Source organism: Ciconia boyciana, chromosome 3, assembly GCF_034638445.1.
Source record: "Ciconia boyciana chromosome 3, ASM3463844v1, whole genome shotgun sequence".
NCBI classification, from domain to species: Eukaryota; Metazoa; Chordata; class Aves; order Ciconiiformes; family Ciconiidae; genus Ciconia; species Ciconia boyciana.
In genome coordinates this window covers 42465901-42486106 of record NC_132936.1, presented here as the reverse complement: position 1 = coordinate 42486106, position 20206 = coordinate 42465901, and the positions used below count along the sequence as shown (strand labels likewise).

Genomic DNA, 20206 nt, shown 5'->3' with positions numbered 1-20206 from the left:
GCAGATGCTGCTTCATGCACTTTTTTTTGTACATTAAAGGTTTCCACTTCTGGCTATAACTTCATCTGAACCAGGCATATCCTCGTGCTCCACCCCACCTACAGCACAAAAATATCTTTGAAAATGTTTGCCTTTTTGAGATCTGATTTACATATCCACCATTTGCAAGCAGCAGTGGACCCTTACCTGACCTACAAATTTTGTATTCCTAATATGACAAAAATACTGTCTTACTGCCTTTAGCTATTTAATCCCAAGCTATGTGAGTGATTCCTTTAGCTCCCCACATCACTGTGCATTATTTACAGTTGTTAGCTTCATTGTCCATCCATCCTTTCAGCCTGGAAATCTTTCCGGCAGCACAACTTCCCCGACTTACTGCAGAACCAAGGCTGAGGGATGCCAGTGGGATAGCATGAAACAATCCTCAGTTTGAGGTAATGCTTCCCACATTGCAAATCAGTTATGCCAGCAAAAGGTTTGAGTTTTTGGAAAACTCCCTTTTGAAGTTCCAAATATACGTGATAGATGTTGGTACTTTCTTTACAAGGTCAATGAAACCAGGCTGCTTTCACTGGTGCAGGGGCAGCTGCCAATTTTTAGGTCAGTGATGATCTCATCTTCTTCAAGCAGAATGAGAACTGGTATGCGGAGCTGTCATACATTCTACTGATACCCACGCGGCTACTGCAGCACGGAGGTCAATACTAATTTAATCTGCTTTTGTGACTGCAGTGAAGCCACAGCACTTCTGCATTAAGAAATCATTCGTCATTTCTGGCAACACAGGAAATGTTGCTACTGGCCAGAGGAGTCTAGTCGGTGTGTCCCAAGAGAAAGGTGCACGTGATAATGCAGTTTTACTGCACATTATATAGAAAGATTAAGAGCACGTAAGATTAGATGCACTTTAATAGATGCTCGCCAACACCAACATCTCTTTAATTCACCACTTGAAAGTGTAGCCTATAACCTTTCAGAGAGCCTGGTCATGATCTGTAACAGTCTAAAAAGTAGCAATGTCCTTAATGGACAGTGCCTTAGGTGAAACTCATGTCATCAGTGTAGATCCCCACCAAATATACCAGTCTGGGATGCCCCACGTGAGTGTCCTTTATTATTGTGATGATGCCCTTCACTTCTGGAAAGCAGAAAACTGCTGTGGGATCCACCTGTGCCTCCAAGAGCCATATGCACTGCCAGCCCCTCCGGGTTGGCATTGCAGAGACGACCGTCTGCATCGTCTGACCTGACTGGGAACAGCCAGGAGGCCCTTATGGGCTTTTCTGAGGTTTGCCCAGCTAGAGACGAGCAGCATTTCTCAGTTTCCTACTCCACCACCTGCATGTCCTCTCTTCCAGTTGGTTCTTGCCAGTTCTTCATTCAGATGTCTGATTCAGCACCTGGTGGTGATTCGATACCTCCAGATGTGACGATAACATTCCAGTTCTTCTGCTTCTGGTCATGACAAATTGCCAGTCTTTCTTTTTCTCATGTTCCCTGGGCAACTTAACTGCACTGCCAAAGCTTGAAAGATTTGCCATAATAGTGGCCAGATCGAGGAAACTTTTCAGAAAAGCTTTCTTATTTCTGGCCTTTTGGAATATGGTCAGCTTTTTCTTAAGACCTTTAACTTCCCTCTGTAGAAGGTCTGGTAGCTCCCACTTCAAGGAGACCACAGGTAAGAAGCAAATACGACATGTGACAAGAGGTCAAAAGAACTGGTAATGCTCTTCCCATCCTGCTCACTGCATTTGTCGAAGAAAGGTCTCAAACTCCCAGAGAAAAACCTCCTATATGAGATGTCTGTGTTCAAACTTTATCTTTTTTCAAGAGTTATTGGTTCCAATAAACTCTTCTACTTTTCTAGTAGAAGTGCTTCCACTTTTAAAAGATATACAGAAAGTCCTAGCAGTGTTTGACAATGATATAGAGCGAGAAATTGATACTAGTAAGATCCTATTCCAAAAAAAGTTTTTAAAAGGATTAAAAGATAATTATAATAAGGATTAAGAAAAGAAATAGAATATTTTTGCTTTCATTTTTTAATTCAATGCTTAATTCTTCAGAAAGAAAAAATCAGACAAAATATATTTATACTGCATATAAGCTTAGCCATGAAAAATATGCCTACCTTATTTTTATGGTATTTCAGCTTTTGTTCTGTGGCTTTCAGTTTATTTTTTTAACTACGAAGACAAGCTTTCTATTGTTGTTTAATTCATTGTGGGTGAGTACTAGAACTTTAAATGTACTTTAATTTATGTCATTACGATCCACAAACCAAAGAACTGACAAAGTTGGGCCTTTGACTGTACAATAACTGGAAACCACTGTCAGCCTTGTTCTGCTCTTACAGCTTAATCAGTGCAGTAATAGGACCCAATTCTGCTCCCATTCAAGTCAACAGGATTTTCACTATTACCTCTCAGGAGAATAAGGTCAGAATATATAGTGCATGGAATTAAATACCCAACAGGTTTGGTTTTTTTCTTAAAGGGCTAATTCTTCACACCAAATTGCTGGGAGCTGCAATGGAAATGGAGAATGAGCTGCTTCAACCTTTCCTGGCAGTGCCATGTTTTTGATCTATATTACAAAGGATCACTGAACATGAACAGACCTGGTGGCTTTGAAAACCAGCTCCAGAGTGAACATAATTTGCCCCGCATCCCACCCACTTTCAGTCCATACAGCTGCCTTGCAAATAGCTTGCCCTTGGCCTGTTTGAATGCACCTGGGAGCATCCTAGCCCACGGAGCAAGCTGAGGCAAGCATGGTCCCTGCAGCTGCTGCGGGGAGCACACCTTGAACCCAGGCAGGGGCTGCACTTATAGACTTGCAATATGGAAAACAGTCAAGTCTGCTCTTGAGGGTGGTGTTGGCATAGTCAATATTCTCTCTCAAGATTTCTGGGGATCTCTGAATGCTCTCTGTGACCCAGTTCGGTCTCTGTTGCACCACTGTTTGCCCGTAGCATTACCCTAGTGTGGTTGGAAAGAAAAACATGTTGTCTGCCAGGTACAGCTGTGGGAAAGGGCTAGGTCCTCCCTGTTCTGAGAGGAGCATGCCTGCATACTCATAGGAGAAGCCATATGGAGAAGAGCATAGCTGGGGTCTATAGAAATTAAGGGCTAGCTAGAAATCTGCAGCTAGCACAGATCAGCCACAGTCTACAGATGTTAGTGATGCTGTCCTCACTTGTGCCAGATGAGGATCTGGCTTCTAGCATCCTTCTTGGCCATCAGAAAGGCACAAAATGCAACGTAGCCACGAGCAAAAGAAGAATAACAAAGCACTTTGCTAGCAGCAAGGGTTAGAGAGCTGTATCAGTTTCTTCAGTTGCTGCCGGAGTCCCTGCTGCTGGCCTCATCACCTGCCTGTTTCAGGCAATCTCTCCTCTAGGCTGCCTTAGCCATCTGGTAAGATTACAAACAGAACAAAGCAGCAGCAAAGGAGAAGAAGGAGTTGGGGCGGGGGGAGCTTGCTCATCCTGCCTTCCCCCTACGCCTCCTTTTCATCCTCTGAATGTGTAAATCCTGGCTGTGGCCTGGCTCCTAACAAACTGTGTGTGCAGAGGTAGCCAAGGCCATTTGATTCAGCTCTATTGGAAATCTGATTTCTCGTTGGTCTTACACAAAGGTCTATTAATTAGGGCTGATAGAACTTAGTAAAAAATCTGCTTGGCTAGCAAGGGCACTCTCTCTCTCGCTCGCGCTTTTCTTAGATCTTGCCAAGATCTCAAAAATAGAGGGAGCTTAATTACAGTCAGTGGATTAATCTCCAAGGGAAAGAAATTGTAATTAGCTCTTTGAAATATGCCACTTTTTCTTCTTGGCTTTCGGAGTTTGCCAGTGTGTCTGTCTGTCCTTCTGTAGGACTAGGAAAAAGGTAATTCTGCACAGCTTTTATGCTTGTTTTTCATCCCAAGACAGAGGTGCAAGTCAGGTGGCAGCCTGACTTCATACACATTTCCAGCTGATCTTGAAGAGACTGTTGTTTCTTCAGTTTCTCTCTTAAATCCTGCTTGCTGCTTCCCATGGGGCTGTTCTCTTTAGCTGTGGTCACTAGTGGTCCTTCAGCCAAGGCTGTGAAGGCCTTCTGGTGTCTCTTTGAACTCTTTCTCCACTTCACGAGAGTAACAAGGAAAACTTGGGGTTTGACTGTGCCATTTCGAGCTGTTCATGTGATGGCAGGAGTTGTAACAGCCCATCAGTGATCAATGGGAAGGCAATAAACCCAGTGCCTTGTAGTCTATCATTTATGTTCATGTTCAAGTAGGTTTGAAGGTGAACAGGAGTGTTGGGAAGAAAATCTAAAGCCAGAACAAGGCATTGCAAGAGATTTCAATGAATTCCCATTTCTCACGCATGGGAATTAGGCACAGGTTTAAAAATCACCTTGATAAATGAGAATGTGTCCAGCAAAGACACACCAAGCACTCTGATTTATAACAGCCATTGAATGCAGTCATGTCCCTGATACACAACACCTTTGCTGTTGAGTTTGCATATATATGCAAGCTAATTTTCCAGAGATGTACATTGGGGTACATCACACATTGGCAGGCAAGATCAAGCCCTTTATTTGTACACATTGGCAGTGTATCAAGGAAAAAAATAAAAAGAGGAAATGAAATACTCTCCTATGGGGGAGCAAGCATGGAGGGAGCCTTCAAGATGTATATTCCTTAATCCTTCTGCCTAGTATATCATCATTCCTCAACAGTGCAGTAAAGCTATCCCTTCATTAAGACTCTCGGTCCTAGGGAAGGTGACCCAAACTCCCCTTCCATCCATTTGAATCTTGCTCTGACAGCCAGTGACTTGTTAATTATTAATATGAAATATTTGATGGTACATAGAGCAGCTGAACCCAGTTTAATGTATGCTCAGGGCGACTCTCTGAAGCTGAAATCAGCCATTCTGATGCTTTGGATTTTTCTACTGAAGTTGTGCCTTTTGCTTCCTCTTTTACTTCCCTGTCTTTCTTTCTCGTGCCTTTGTGCCTTCGTGCTGAGTGTCTTATTTCATCTCAGTGATGAACTTACAGGTCTGCATTTCGATTCTATTCCTTTACTTACTGATCAGACTTAATGGAAAAATAAGAAACAGGATATAAGTCCTGGTTTCATCCAATCCCCAGAAACCCCTTCTTCCTTCCATCTGAAATAGTTAGTCTGTCCAGTGGTACACACTTTGAAACACTGCTCATCTCTGCGTACCTTGAGCTGTGGTATTAGCTTCAACTGTAAGTGAAATCACATCGCCCAGAGTTAAACATGTGCTACATGTGTTAAATACAGGCTTTGGAAGACTTATCTTCTGGCTTAGGGCACGCTTTTAGGATGCAAATCTTGTCTTTAGAATTATTTGCTTGCTATGAGATTATGATTTGCTACCTGCGTGCTTTATCGACACAAACATACATTACGGAGATCGTAACCACCCACCTGCCCTAGGTGCAGCCATGGTTAGTTACAGAATCTGTTGCTTTATCATTCAAAATAGAGGGTTATCATCTGTTTGACTCCCATGCAAGCTCTTTAGCACTGATTTTTCAAAAGCATTTTCCTGTCTTAGGTCAGGTCACATTTGGCTACACCACCTTCCCCCTTTCGTTTGTACAGCATCTCCCGTGCTGATCAAGAGAATCCACTTTAGTTAACGCCCTCCCCCGCCATTTGCAGCTTCCTATTTTTGTTCACCTTCTCACATTTTGCCCTTTTGAAAGCCATGAGCCGTGATAATACACAAGGGCTGTGCCAACACAGTCCAGGATCCAAGCTTAGCCCTGGAGAAAATCGCCCTCCTGACTGGCAGGGGCGAGCCCCAAAGCACCTCTGTTATTATTTCCCTCTGAACATGAGAGTCAACTCAGTTAAAGCCTCTTTGGAAAGCTGGCCACCAGGCCATTCAGCAAAACGTAAACCAGCACAGCTACTTCCAAATAGTGCTAATATCAAGTATGGCAAAGACACTGGAATTTGGGAAAGCCTGATAGTCTGCTCTTCTTGCTTACTGTACCGCCTGTACTCATTTTATTATCACCAGAATATACACAGTAGCTATATGCTTATTATATGATATATGTCCATCCCTCTCTAGGGAAAATGTGAGCATGTATTCAACCAATATTCCATTGAATGCTGCAATTCCAACTCATGTTAGGGACCTAGCAAGCAACACATAGCAGAAGCAACAAGCCCCATTCCTTGTTTCTCCTCCGCTCATCCAGCAGTCGCACTAAATTATGCACGTTGTTTTTCCTGAAGAATCTCTTTAAGCAGCATCATAAACCAGCAGTATTTGCATCTCAGAGGCAACCTTTGTTCTACTTAGCACAAAGTAATACTCAGTATCTGCGTGCAAATGCAGAAGGGGAGGTGATTTGGGAAGTATTTTGGAAGACTTTAGAGAGCAGGATTGAGATTTTTTTATTATTATTATTATTGGAAATGTGAACATTTTCTATCACATTAACTGACTTTACAGCAATTTATTTTGCTGCTATCATAAAGGGAGGTAATGAACCATGAAGTTTCTTCAAGAAATTGTCAGCATCTGCCTGCAAATAATTTTCAAACATGTGAGCCATGAAGGAAGAACACAGTGATTCAAAGAAAACTGCTTGTCCTCATCCTAAAGGAAAACCAGTCACTGTTTGACACATTCAGGGGAAGGGTCTGGTTTAAAGACGTGTCACTGGTATGTAACAATGGAAAATTTAGATGCATGTTAGTCATCTCACAGATAAGATTACCTCCTTTGAAAGCATATGTTTCCACAGACGGATAATCGTAGTGAAAGGATAATCAATAAAATGAGAAGAAATTCAACAACCTGCTTTTTATTCTCTTAGGGATCTCACTTTTTAAAACAATTATCTCTCCGTTATCTGTGACACCTCCTTTGTTCCTCACAGTAGGTGCCTAACACTAAATCAAAACCGAAACCCGTATCTAATCAAAGATAATAGGAAATTTAAAAGATTTCCTTATCAGTTCCAAACACATAGAGCATCATGTAGTAGTTATCTAGGATTAGGAAGCTTTCTGTGTGTGATTCACTGATAGCATTTACATCATATCTCTATAGCTTTGGTGACAAACATGGTACTGAAGAATAAAGCAACACCCTCAGGTTGTGATATGCTGGAAATCTATGGGAAATGGATTCTCCATGCCTAGAGCCTTGTGTGGTCATTTATACAGGTGCAAGGGGAATACAAAATGCAACCAGCTACATGTGAAGCATTTTATTCTCACTATTAGTGGATGTAATTGACTGTGCAAGGTACCTGGCAGTGAAAAGTCAAGCTCATGTATGTTTTAATCTTTAAAAGTTTCCCAGTGATAGAAAAGTTGTACATTTCCTCTATTCAAGCTTTCATTTTATGCAGTTAGGACATCTATCATTCCCTCTCTTGGGTCTTTTCTTCCTTGATGTAATAAGAAAAAAGGGGTTTTAATCTTTTTTTTCTTTCTTTACTGACATATTATAATTAAAAGTATCTCAGACCTTGTTATGACTTCACACAAAACACTGGTCATTGATGTTTCTCTGACTAGGAGAAAGCCAGCGTTTGTCTTCATACCAGGTTCACTGGCCAGAGAAATGACTCACTAAACTCATCACAAGCAGAGAGTTAGAATTCATTGATGTACTCATTTTCCCCTGTGCTCATCACTTTAACAGCTGAGTATTTCATAACTTTTGAATGGATTTATCTCTGAAGTAGATCGGTGAGGTAAAGAAATGTTATTTACTTCCATTTTACTGGCGAAGAACTGAGGCAATGAGAGATTAAGTGACTTGTCACAGGTCGCAAAGGAATCCAATAATGCATCCAGGAACAAAGACCAGACCTCTTTAGTATCAGTCCAGTGCCCTAGTCACAAGAACATCTTTCTTCTCCTTCTCCCCTAATAACCTCTACCTCATTTCTTCCACAGATTCTGTATCTTGCAGCAGTCTGTGTCTCTGTTCACAGCTTGCTTGCTTTCTTTTACCGTAATCCCATCAAACTCTCCATCCTTATGGTGCCTTCAAAAACATTTTATATTTATTTCTGATATCAATACAAACAAACGATCGCAGTATTCTCAAAGTAGCATTATAGCAAACCCGGCATGAAACAGATGGAAGAAATAAAATGAGGTGATGATATGCCACTCTAACAATAGTGAGAAGACAATATATTGCTAACAACACTCCCAGTCTGCTGCTTCTCCACTGTGTGGGAAAAAAAGCTTTGTTAACAGAAATCATAGCTAGTTATTTACCAGTCTTATGGTTAAGGTTTGCTTTTACTTGGTTTTCAGCTGAGAGAAGGACATGTAGCAATTATTCCCAGAGTACATATCTGTAGCATAAAAATAGCAGAAATACCTGGTTTCGGTTATGCACTGTAGCAGTATTTCCTTGGCTGGGAAGAAGAAGAGAAGGAGAGCTTGCAGCGCTTAGACAAAGAGGAGAAACACAATATTTTGGATATGGCTTTATAGACGCCTATCCCATTTTCTAGTTTCACTGCAAAAACAAATAAAGCGTAGCAGCCAATGGGGTAAATTGATGGTCTCCATCAGGGTATCTGGGGTCAGCAACAGTCTCAGTTACAGTCACGTAACTCCTAGTGAAGTCGATGGGACAGCGTCTCCAGTGGGCTGCAAAGTCATTTCTCAGGTGTATGGCTGGTACAAATCATTCCCATTTCAGAAGTGACTTATGACCAGTTTGCACTGGTATCCGTGAGTAAGCAATGCAAAAAGCCATGAATAATTTGAAAGCAGAATTTATATAAGTGAAGGCAGAATTCCTCCCTGTTTAACTGAACTGAGAAATCTTCAGCCCGGTCATAGGTCAGGAAAAGGGTCTATTCTGTATCTGAGCTGGGATTCTTGAGGACGCCTATGTCCTAACTCCCCAAAATCCTTACTGTGCTTGCATTCAATCCAAATTTAAGCTGCTGCAGCTTACAAATTCTGCATGTCCTTCTAGTAGCAATCCTGGGCTCTTTCTAAGAAACACCGTAAGTCTTCTCATCCACCCAGCTCTGATCGTGCAACGTGGCTGCTGAGGCTGCTGGCAGGGGAGAGGCTGCCACACCATGCACAAAGACGAGGGCCGTTCTCCTCACCAGCGTTAGTGCAGCCCTGAACAGGCTCAGAAACGCACCCGAGTACCCCCTCGCTTTGGTCAGTTTTCATCTCACCATGACTTTCAGGCTGAATACCACAGTTCTTCAGCAAATTTGGCCTCAACAGTAGCATCCAAAACCCTCTTGAAGTAAGGGTTAGACTCAAGTGGGATATTTAGGATTAAATGGTTCCCACTTCCCTTGTTTGCCACACATTCAAAGTTTCACCAAGTTTCAAATCAATTGAGGGTAATTTTGTGTGTTGACATTCTAGCCCACACATGTAACTTGTGCTTCAGTGGAAAATATTTCAGTGCTTGCCCCTGAAAAAGCACTGAAGGTAGTTTCATTCAGCTCCCTCAGCCCTACTCATGCACTTCCAGTGGGGCAAGGAGTGGAGTAAGAAAATCTCCAGGATTTACAAAAGTGATGTACAGGCCAACTCCGTCAACCACTTTCATCCAGACCTGGCACCCAGCAGGAATCAGCTCAGCGAGGGGGACAGAAACACGAACTGCTCGAACTACTGAAACTTCAGCTTTTTGCAGCTGGCAGGAAGATTCTCTGGGACCACCACGTGCCAACCTGTTTTCTCAGCCTTTTTCTCCAGCCTTTTTCAAGGTCTGGCTTGACAGAAAACAGGTCCAGAATCAGCAGTGGCAGCCCCAGTGTGGATGAGCATCCAGGCAGCTCTGCAGCCACAACCACATCCCGTGGCAGTGGAGGGTGCTTTGCACGGTGCCACAGAAGGAGCAGCTGCTGGTACATCACCACTCGTGGACGCTATGTCAAAATCCATCAAAGAAAACCTTGGCCCTTGACTTCAAAACCCGCATTTCTGGAGAATATGAATATTCTTGTTTGTTAATCAGAGTTAGGAAAGATGGATGGGTTATCCAACTACTCTGGTAACGTCCAAAACAGTGTGTTTTCAGGAAGTGCCGTAGGTTTTTAGCAGAAAAGTCTAGAAACTATAACAAAAAAAAAAAATCTCAGATAATTAGAAACACTAGTATTGGGAGCAACGGCTTTCTCTCGTTATGCTATAAAACAGAGAAACTCACCTTTACATGAATTTCCAGTAACCTCTGTTTTTCTTCCTCTTTTATACACGCTGTCCTCATAATATTTTTATAGGATGCGACAAAGAAACTATTTCAATAAAGCTTTTCTTTCTTCATGTACTGAAGAACTATAACTTTTCATTTAGCCTTTTAAGATATGACACATCTTTTGACACTTTCTGACTCCCGGTACAAGGCAAAGGCAACTTCTGAGCTTGTGTTTTGGTTTTCCTTCTCCTTTTGATCTGTTTAGCTGAGCCCTTGTCAGTTGAGAAAAAATTTTTAACTCATACCTTTCTGGATGCTGAAAAAAATTGCTTTTCAGTTACACCAGGACTGCTGCAGTTAAAAGCTGCAGCAGAGCTCTCTTTTCCACCATATAGGACTGGACTCTGTTTATCCTTTAGTCCTTTCTTGATTTGTCTATAATGCCCTACTTATCAAAGTTTTCCTATGATAAGCTCCCTTTAATAACTTTCTTATTTATTACTCTTTATGACTGTGGCTATTGGCCTTGATCAGTAACATAATCCCGTCTGCCCTAAAGATATCACTAACTCCATAGATAAAGATAAGCTTACTGGTCTTTCCCTTCCTTGGTCCTTACTCACTTTCCCATCTACTTAAGAGCGAAACCCACAAATACCCAAGTCATTAATTTATTTTTTTTCTTTTCTCTGCTAAGATTTACATTGGCCATTTTGGATCTTTAAGACTGAAATACTGAAATTAAATTGTCATATTTTTTCATATGAATATGCTCCTACAAAGGCTAATAAGGAGTAGGCTAATTTGCATACTCAGCTAAGAAAATAAAAAAATCAAATATCCTTGCATGGATACACAATAACACACATAACACTTTTTGCAACTGCATCTGGGTTTGATAGGTTCATTTTTCCTTTGGGTTAACATCAAGACAACATTTTGCCCAGTCACACCCATATTCATCTATAGAATTTAGCCCTAAGCCAATTCAGATATAATTATTATTTCTTCCTAGTTCCCTTTAAAGTACTGCAGGCATAGTTTGCTTTGAAATGAGCTGGCCATTTTTTTCCCATTAAGTACATAAAATAATCCACTACTTAGACCAGTCACTTCTTTTCTCTCTCTACTTTACACAGCACAGGTGGTTCTCATGACAAGAGAAAAAACGAGATTATTTTTCTCTCCTTTTTAATTAATCCATTTTGTACCAAAGCCACAAGAAGAAGGCAAAGATAACTTAGTCAAAAGCTTTTTTCTCTCATGACCTTCTCAGTGACAAGTTAAAATGAAAACTGCTTGGAATCGGAGGCTGGGTAAGGTAGTGAACTAGCCGTGCATCGTTACAGGTTTGGCTCAATGCTAGTTCACATCAGACATATAAATTAAGTTTGTGGTCTTGTCCTGAGCCTCATTTGTTCAAATCACAAGCTCCAAGAGGGCATGCTGTAAGTCACCCACGCAGGCAGCCAAGAGAGGCTGGTGGGTGCAGGTGCCTTATTTCAGCTGTGGCCCTTGGGTCAGGCAGTCTCAGTATTTCCCACCAGCTCCTCATTCAGCCCCACTCTCACCTCCCAGCCCATCTCCCTTCCAAAAGTCCCCACTCCTTAAAAACCCCACATTTAGTAGATGAGCTTGACACGGAGCATAGAAGAAACCATCTGCAATGGTTAAAATGGGGCAGTTTATGAGCAGCTGACAGGAGGAAAGTATTTGACAAACTTAAGTTAAAGTTGCTCTCCTGGCTAATATCATTGCTAATGATAATAATATTTAAAAAATCAAACGCCTCACTGAATTATCACATCATACTACCTTTTCATACTGAACCGAGGCAAGCGAAACCTTTATAAGAAATTCCGGAGCCTTAAAGGCTTTTTCAAGGCAGGAGTTGCTGTAGTGGAAAGAAGAGCGTAGTGCTGTGAATTTCAGAGACATTGCCTCCAGGACAACACCGGGGTAGCTTTCACACAGACGTGTTGGAAATTCTGCCCAAACCAGCTCAGCACAAGTCACAAGTAAACTGTAAATAGATAGTAATTCAGAGGGAGGAGAGGGAGCAAATAGCCAAAGATATTAAGATAAACAATACATAATTATTCAAATAGACTAAAGATAAATAAAGCTGCATGTGTGTCTCTGTAGGCCCTGCGGGTCATTAAGGAATTAAGGATGCAAGTAACAAGGATTAAGACATTTTCAAGAAGCTGAATTTATTATTTACATTTGTCTTCACTGTAGTGGGGGATTTGGAAATTTATGGAAATGATGAGTGTGATATTATAAAGATAAACATTTCTGAAGAAGAGGTACTGGAGCAAGTTGAGAAAACCAGAGCTGAAGAAGTTAAAAGAAGCTAAACTTCAGAACAGAGCAACTGGCAAGAGCCTGTAATGCGGCTTTGAAAAACAAGGGTGTTTCCCGAGACGAAAGAATTTCCCTGTTCCAAAATATGAGTCAGAAATGAACACAGGTAATGCCGACCCCAGGGCTGAGGATGCCCACTGTGTGCAACCATGAACGAGGTTAATTTGGGCATGGAGGATCAGGCCAGCTGGGCTGCAGCTCTCTCCCCTCAAACCTGCAAAAAAGTCCCAGCGAATTAAGGAAGCGGGAATTGTCAGCAGGTTTTCAAAATGCTTTTGACAAAGCTCCTCATAGCAGAGTGATGGGTCAAATGACAAATCGTGGATTAGTACGCTGCATTATAAATGGATTAAGCGATAGGAAACAAATAATCTTGGTACAGTCCTGCGTGACAATGGTAAATGCTAAACCCCTGGTGACTTAAAGGTTAACCCTCACATCTTCCCATTTCCATTACATCTATTTGCTCATCAAGAGGTTTTATTAAAAGGCTGCCTGAAGAAAAGGGGGAACATTTGCCTTCAGGAAAGCTGGGTTCTCCTTGGCTCTGCCACTCCCAGGATGACACTGCTAGGCTGAACAGCCATGCCAAGGTTCATGCTAACACATTATCCATTCTAATTTCTTACTATCGGGGATGTTATTTCACACCTTGCTGGCTGTGATTTTTCTTCTGCTGTGTCATCCTGCCACCTCAAAGCCTGGTCTGGGAAGCAGAGCAGGCGAAACACAGAATGCCCCAGGTCCGGTGCTGTTCCTTGGATGATTTTTCACAATGATTTAGAGAGGAGTGACAACACGTCGCTGAAGTTTATGCATGCTGCTAAGACTGAAGGGCAGCATAAATTATGGAAGATGGCGAGCGATTTCAATAGATCACACATATGCACCCCAGGCATGTAAAATGTAGCCTGCAGAATACAACGTAACATGCGCGTAGGTGAAATAACAGTTTCTTGACATGAAATGGCATTCTCTTCGCTTGGTGGTTTCAGGAAAATTCAGTATAGCTCACAGAAGGCCTCCCTCCCACCTCTCCCAGGACACAGGTAATGATACTTAAGCAAATAAAATAGCATGAGCCATGCTAGATAAACAGACCAACACTCCACAGGCAGTTTCAGACCTCTGTATTTGGCCAGCTGTATCCCCTGTGTGGAGATCATTGCTAAACAAGGGCTCTGATTCGGGTTTTGTTCTTATTTGCCATAGCTGGAGTGACAGCTGAAGAGATCCTGGGAAAGCTGATGGAAACAGAGCCATGGGTGACATTAGGTATGGTGAAAGCATGAAGGGAAATGGGCCTTATCCAGCAAAGCATGCATATGCCCATCCTCACTGCTCGTACAGGCTGCTTGCTCCCAGCCCTCGCTGCGTTCCCAACTTGCCCAGTGCCTCTGCCTTGCACAAAAGAGGCTCACAGGGCTCGAGAGCTTCTCGGCTCTCAGCCCGCCATGAGCCACCAGACTCATCACTTTTTCTTTGCAGTCTGAGCTCGCTACCTGACCACCTTGTCCCCCCGCTCCTCCCTTCCCTGCCCCACCGACCTGCCGCTCTTCCCTGGACTTACGGCATTGCCCCTCGCTAAAACACAGAGGTGCTGCTGGCCCTGCCCCATGGCAGATGTTGGTGAGCCTCCACGCTGAGGAGCATCGAGCAGGCAGAGCACCTTCTTGTGGGGTGCCAGGCTGGGGCAGAGGTGCCTCATAGCCGGACTCTTGAGGCTGCGGGTCCACACAAGTCCGGGGTGCTCTGCCCTGTCCCCAGCCTCCCATTCCCACTCCTCTCTTTGCGTCAGTCTTGGTCTTGTCTGGTCTCCTGGTCAGCTGGTTCAGGAAGTTAAGTCAGCAGAAAACTAATCCTGCAAAGAAACGTGCAGCCACTTCAGCTCCAGAACCGGCTTACTGCGTGGTCAAACAAACACCAGTGCTTGCCCGAGGGGCAAGTGGCAGGGGAGAGATGGTAAAACACAGCCAGAGGTAAGGATGGGATGGCAGCAGTGCCCATGAGGGCTGTTTGGAGCTGTCTCAGAAGCACACCCTTAGGCACCAGGCCTGCTTGCCACCATCAAAACTGAGGCTTGTTTGCGGCTGTGCAGCAATGACAGCCTCAGGTTGTGAAGGCGAAGCTTTGAGATTAAAACCTACAGAGTTTGGGCACCTCTTTGTTTAGGAGGCACCTCTCTGTTTAGGAGCTCAGGGTCACACCTTGAGGCTTAAGCACTTGGGCCCCATGGGGAGTAGTGAAGTCTTTTTTGGATCTCCTTTACCTTCTGGTATTGCTGTTAAGGTCCACGTGCTGGATTTAAATAACCATTTTGTGATGTACATAGAAGAAACCCACACTCAATGGGGAGAGTGCAGAGAGGATTATCGTTCTGCTGTAATGGAGACAGGATCACTCTGCAGTGATGGTCAAGGTCATTCAAGGTCATCAAAGGGTGATTTGAAAACGTTGCTTGCATTCTTGCCTGCGAGAGCAGAAAATCTGGAGTAAGCTGGGAAATGAGAGGGAGTCTCACAGGCATTGCATGTTTTCACAGAGTAGCCCAAGCAGAGTTCCTGCTACATCATGAGGAAATGTTGGAAGAGCAGAAAGAAGCTGGCACCACTACTGCCTTCCGTGGCCCTCTCCTCTGCCCTGTTCCTCTGCCTGTCACTGCCCTCTCCTTGGCAGCAGTGGGAGGCAGCATGGCCAGGCAGCAGCCTCTGCCTGCAGGCAGACCTCTCCCGTACTGAGGTGAGACACACAGAGGAACCTGTCCAAACCTCCTAGAAGGATAGAAAGTGGGAGCCACTGCCCTGTGCCAGTGAAAGAAATCTACCCAAAGCAATAGTTTTGCAAGTGGGGAGTGGGAAAGAATTGACTGCTTCAGTTAGGGAGGACTCAAGGGGAAGGGAGTGGTAGCTTGGGTATTTTTCATCTAGACAATTAGGTCTGATCCTCAGGGCAGTGGGTGTTAGGCCAAGGCTGGAAAACTTTCCCTAAACTCGCAAAGCACAAAGCTTTCACGCAGTGTGTGCTCAGCCCCAAGAACTTCCTGGTAACTCAGGTTATTGAGGCAGATTGTTGATTAGGATCCAAGAGAGGATTAGAAACTCTTTTAAGCATAAATAGTATTTGCAACTGTGTGAGTTAGGCAAACGGATACAAGGGAAATCAAACCTCACGCTTCAGGGCATAAACTGCTCTCTTGTGAGTCAGGATCAACCTTTTTTTCCTCTACACATAGCATCTCATAATTAGCTAGGTGCTTGCTGTGGTTTTGATTTGCTCTGAAGCATCAGTTACTGGCCGCTGCCAGAGGCGCGATGCTGGACTAGATAGACTCGTGATGTGTTTCTATAGGGCAACCCTTTTGTTCCCATATTGGCAAAGCTTTGTGGGAAAGCTTTGGTGATTCATGTCTTCAGCAGCTCCTGGTCTTACCAAACATTGGCCTCTCATTTCCATAAGCACTAAAGTCACTTTGAATTGCTACAGAAATAAAATAGCAAAGTTGCATAGAGGGTTATTCATCTACACGGTGCAGACAGCATTTATTTACTAAATGCAAAGATGCTTTTAGGACCTGCATGGGTCATTTTTGCTAGCAAGAAATTAATTATTTTCTGCATTCCATTTCAGCTGCAAAGAAGTCACACAACTTCCAGAAGGTTTTGTATTTTGAAAAACATGTATTTCTGTGTGCGTGTGCATATACACATACATGTATGCATGTATATATATAAATATAAGTTGGTCCAATAAAAGGGTTTGAATTACTAGCATTTCCTTACAAATTAAAGGCAGGCAAGGACCAGTAATGCAGGTGACAGAGCTTGCACTAACAAAGTCTGCCTCTCCACGCTGCCTCTTTGATGTACCTCATCTTTGCCCTGAAGGAATTTCATTATCCTATGGTGAGCCGGTAATGAAATCTGTACTCAGAATCAAGCCTTCATAGAAAACGGTATCTTGACTCTTTGTTCTGTACAGACTAGCTGTGTGTGGTAGGAATATGTTTCTATTTGTGTGTGATCTGAGTGTACTTTGAATACTGATCTCCAGATAAAAAGGATAGAGATCTAATTTGACAAAATATTAAGTTCCTCTATCTTGCTTTATCTAACAAAATTCTGATGCTTATTATTGTGATGAACATTTGGGGCAATACTTGTAGTGTTCAGCATGTGTGAGAAAAATCTCTCTGTGGAGAATCGAATGGAGTGTCAAAGACCCTGATTTATAAAGAGTGCAGAGGGCTCTTAAGTACTATTTTTAGAACAATGCCGCAACAGATTTACACACAGAGAAAAAACCCTCCTCTACAGTCACTTAGGAGCAAAGTAGCATTTCACTGCATAATAATGAGGAATTAATTGCTCTTTGTCATCACTTTTTATGCAAATTGCCATAGAACATTTGCCCAGTGTGCATTTTACCTTTTAACAAAGAAAGTAGTCATGACAAACTAGACCAAATTTCATAAGCTAAAGACAAAAGTAGGCTGTACCATACATAAATTGCAGCTAGCAAGTCTATTCCTTTGAGGAACTCTATCAACTTCCCATGAAAGTCCATTAAAAAAAAAAAAAGAAAAGGGTTTCTTGGCCTACGCGTCTAGTTAAATTAAGTTCAATTACTAGACGACTGAAATTTCTTCTCATGGAATTTGCTTGTCACTCTTCACAGCCTTTGTTTATTTTGTTTCTTTTTGCTTGGGATAATCACCAAATATCACCAATTTTTTGTTTCCTTACTGACTGCTTTCAAGCTTTTACTCCTATCGTTACTGAATTTCAGACATCGCAGGTTGCCAGTTGTTTAAAAATGTTTTGTTGGACTTATATTTAAAAGTAAAAAAAATTATCAACCTTGTGTTTCACCTACGTTTTCATAACATTTATGTTTAGACTAAACAGACAATTCTTCAGAGAAAAACAGAACTGCAACAGCTATGGAAAAGCATTTCCTTTCAGTGTGAGAAAGAGAAATACATAATAAATCATCTTTGTTCTACATGAAGCTTTAACTTTTTAGTCATTCTGCAACTGACACTGCAAATTTGATGCAAAAATTACCTAGCTGGTAGACCAGGTCAAAATGTAGACATCCTAATGGATTGCATTGTGTCAAAGCATTTTCTCCAGAAACATCTCAACATGTTTTCTTTTTCCTGAGAAATGTAGGAAGGATATCACTGCGCAAGGAGTTTCTGTCTTGCATGTGCAATGAATTCATTCAGTGAACTAGTGGGTCTTTTCAATCTCTAGTTTCTACCAACTTCAAACATAATAGCGAGTTCCAACAGAGTCTCTTTTCTATTCATATGCTATTCACAGCAGACCTTTGTAGCTCACAACTTCAAGTTAACATAGCAAAGAGCAGTTTTAAATCACTCCAGTAATCAGGGGTCACAATTATTTGCCACAGCTACACAAAAAAAAATCACACACATGCTGCAAGCCAATACACTCCGCTTTCACCTCTAAGACAGAAAAATAACAGAGACTTGACCTCTGCCTTAAGTGCTAACACTTCAGCAACACTATCTATTAATCAAAAAATATATGAATGCCGCTTATAAATCCCTCTGCATGGAAAGAGCCATCTTCACCCTTACAGAAATATATTTTCTGTCCCAGTCCTTGCTTAAAGTGCAAAAACATCCTGCAGCCTTTTTGAAAAAAACAAAAGCAATGGATGTGAGAAGTAAATGACTCAAACGGTTGTTAGTTATGTGAGTGGAAACCCACAGATTCATTGGGGTCCCAAGTTCTTTGGTTAGTATTACAGCTAAAAGCAAAATAAACTGCCCCTGCGAAAGCCAAAGCCTTCAGTATAGTACTGAAGCACTCCAAACTCCCCTCAGAACTGCACAGTGTCAGGGATTTAGCCCAGAATAAGAAGTCCAAAATACTCCACCATCTACTCCAAGGCCATCAGAGGCAGTGGGAGCCACCATGCCAGTACAGCCACTGTGTCCCTGCTGAGTGCCAGTACATCTGCATCCTCCGTGTTCCCCACCTGCCCTCCCACCAGTCCTTCTCCAGCCTCTGTTCAGCCAGAAGCCATCCCCTACCGCCACAAGCCTTCTTGTTTCCAAGAAGGAAGTTTCCAAGAAGCCACATGCTCCAGTCATGTTTCAGCTACATGAAACACACGTTATTATTAAACTACACAATGATTAGACTTGCCTCTTAAATTTTACATTCCCACATGTTGCTGCATGCCACTTCCCAGCCCTCCCTCTGAAGGCACACTGATGGTTACCTTGGCCATGCCCCATAACACAGCAGAGTCTACCACCACCGGGCTCTGCCAAAGCTGGTGGCTTTGCAGTCTGCTTCCTCCTCCCCTCCATCTCCACTGCCCACCCTCAGTGCCCCAGTCTCCTCTCCCAGTCCCACCAGCATTGCATTGTCTTCACGGCTTCACGTTTCCCACCATCTGCTACATCCTGCATGACTCATCACCAGAAATACCTCCTCAGCTGAAACAGCAGCGTGCTCGGCAAAGTATGCCTCGTCCTGCAGAGGCAAAGAGAGCGTGCAGCTGCCGCGACAGCAGCCCGGCACCGAGGACCAAGGGAGAGGTCACCAGAGGCACAAGTGGCAGCTGGGCATCCAGTCAGACATCCCACCACCACTGCCAGTTCTGAAGAAACCCCTCGTGACTTCCTTGTGACAACAGCAAGATGTCCTCTGCTGTGGCTTGCACAGTCCAGCCTGGAAGGAAAGAAATTTATTTGCGTGAAGCCCCTGGTACAGTTATCCACTGAAAGCAGAATCATGGGTGCTAGAAAGTCAGAGCTGTTACCAACTCAGTATCTTTGTGAGTAATAATTACCTCAAGGCTTTTACTCTTAATTAGTGGATTTGGGTCTAGTCAGCCACTGGTGCATGTGCATAAATTCTCATTGATGTTAAACACTATGTGGAGTAGAAGACTCCTTAGAAATAGTAATTTCTCCCCAGGGAATAGTTTTTTTTTCCTTACCCATCTTCTGTTCCTTCCCAAAATCACAGCTTTGAATTAAATCTTGCCAGATTACTGGTGTCCTGCGACATGTCAGAACTGGGACCTAGACTGCTCAGAAATATCTCTGTGCTCTTGAATGGAGAAAGTCTCCCACCTGACATTTACTGTCTAGAGCACAAACACCGCTCTGTCACATCTGGATTAACCTCCACGTGCCCTCCTTGTTCTCCAGTCCCAGACGTTTTCCCTCCCACAGCAGTGCTCAAGAGAAAGGAGCTTTTTTCTAACCCTCTTGTGCATCTCTTGATTTGCAGGAGGACAGCCTTGCCAAGGCAGATGCTTTGTCCGCGCTCTCATGGTTTGCTGCAGACATTTTCACTTTTCTGGATAACTGTAAAGACAGAGCACTGTTGAAAAAATGGATTAGAAGGCTTTTGAGCAAGCTGAGCTAAAACAAGGTTGAGCTTTGTCCACAATTGCCCTCAAACGACTTTTGGTGCTGATTTGCCTGCACCGATTCTTAGTGATAGGGGAATATGAACTGAGGTTTAAGTATATCATTACGGATGTCCTTGCTTTTGGAAGCAGACTATGGGATCATCCTGACCTGCAGAATCAGGAAATTTGCCAGATTTGACCTTTAGAAGGCTAAAAAATTAATACAGTTTTACATTATATTTTAAAAT

At 42.9% G+C, this 20206-nt stretch overlaps 1 long non-coding RNA gene across 1 annotated transcript; it reads right to left on the bottom strand.

Annotated features, from left to right (window-relative positions):
• Positions 1-12505: 12505 nt before the first annotated feature.
• LOC140648962 (uncharacterized) lies at positions 12506-19912 on the bottom strand. The gene is made up of 4 exons (XR_012041422.1): positions 19809-19912; positions 19025-19267; positions 14827-15027; positions 12506-14418 (listed from the first exon to the last, which is right to left on the bottom strand). It is a non-coding gene; the product is annotated as an uncharacterized lncRNA (long non-coding RNA).
• Positions 19913-20206: the final 294 nt, after the last annotated feature.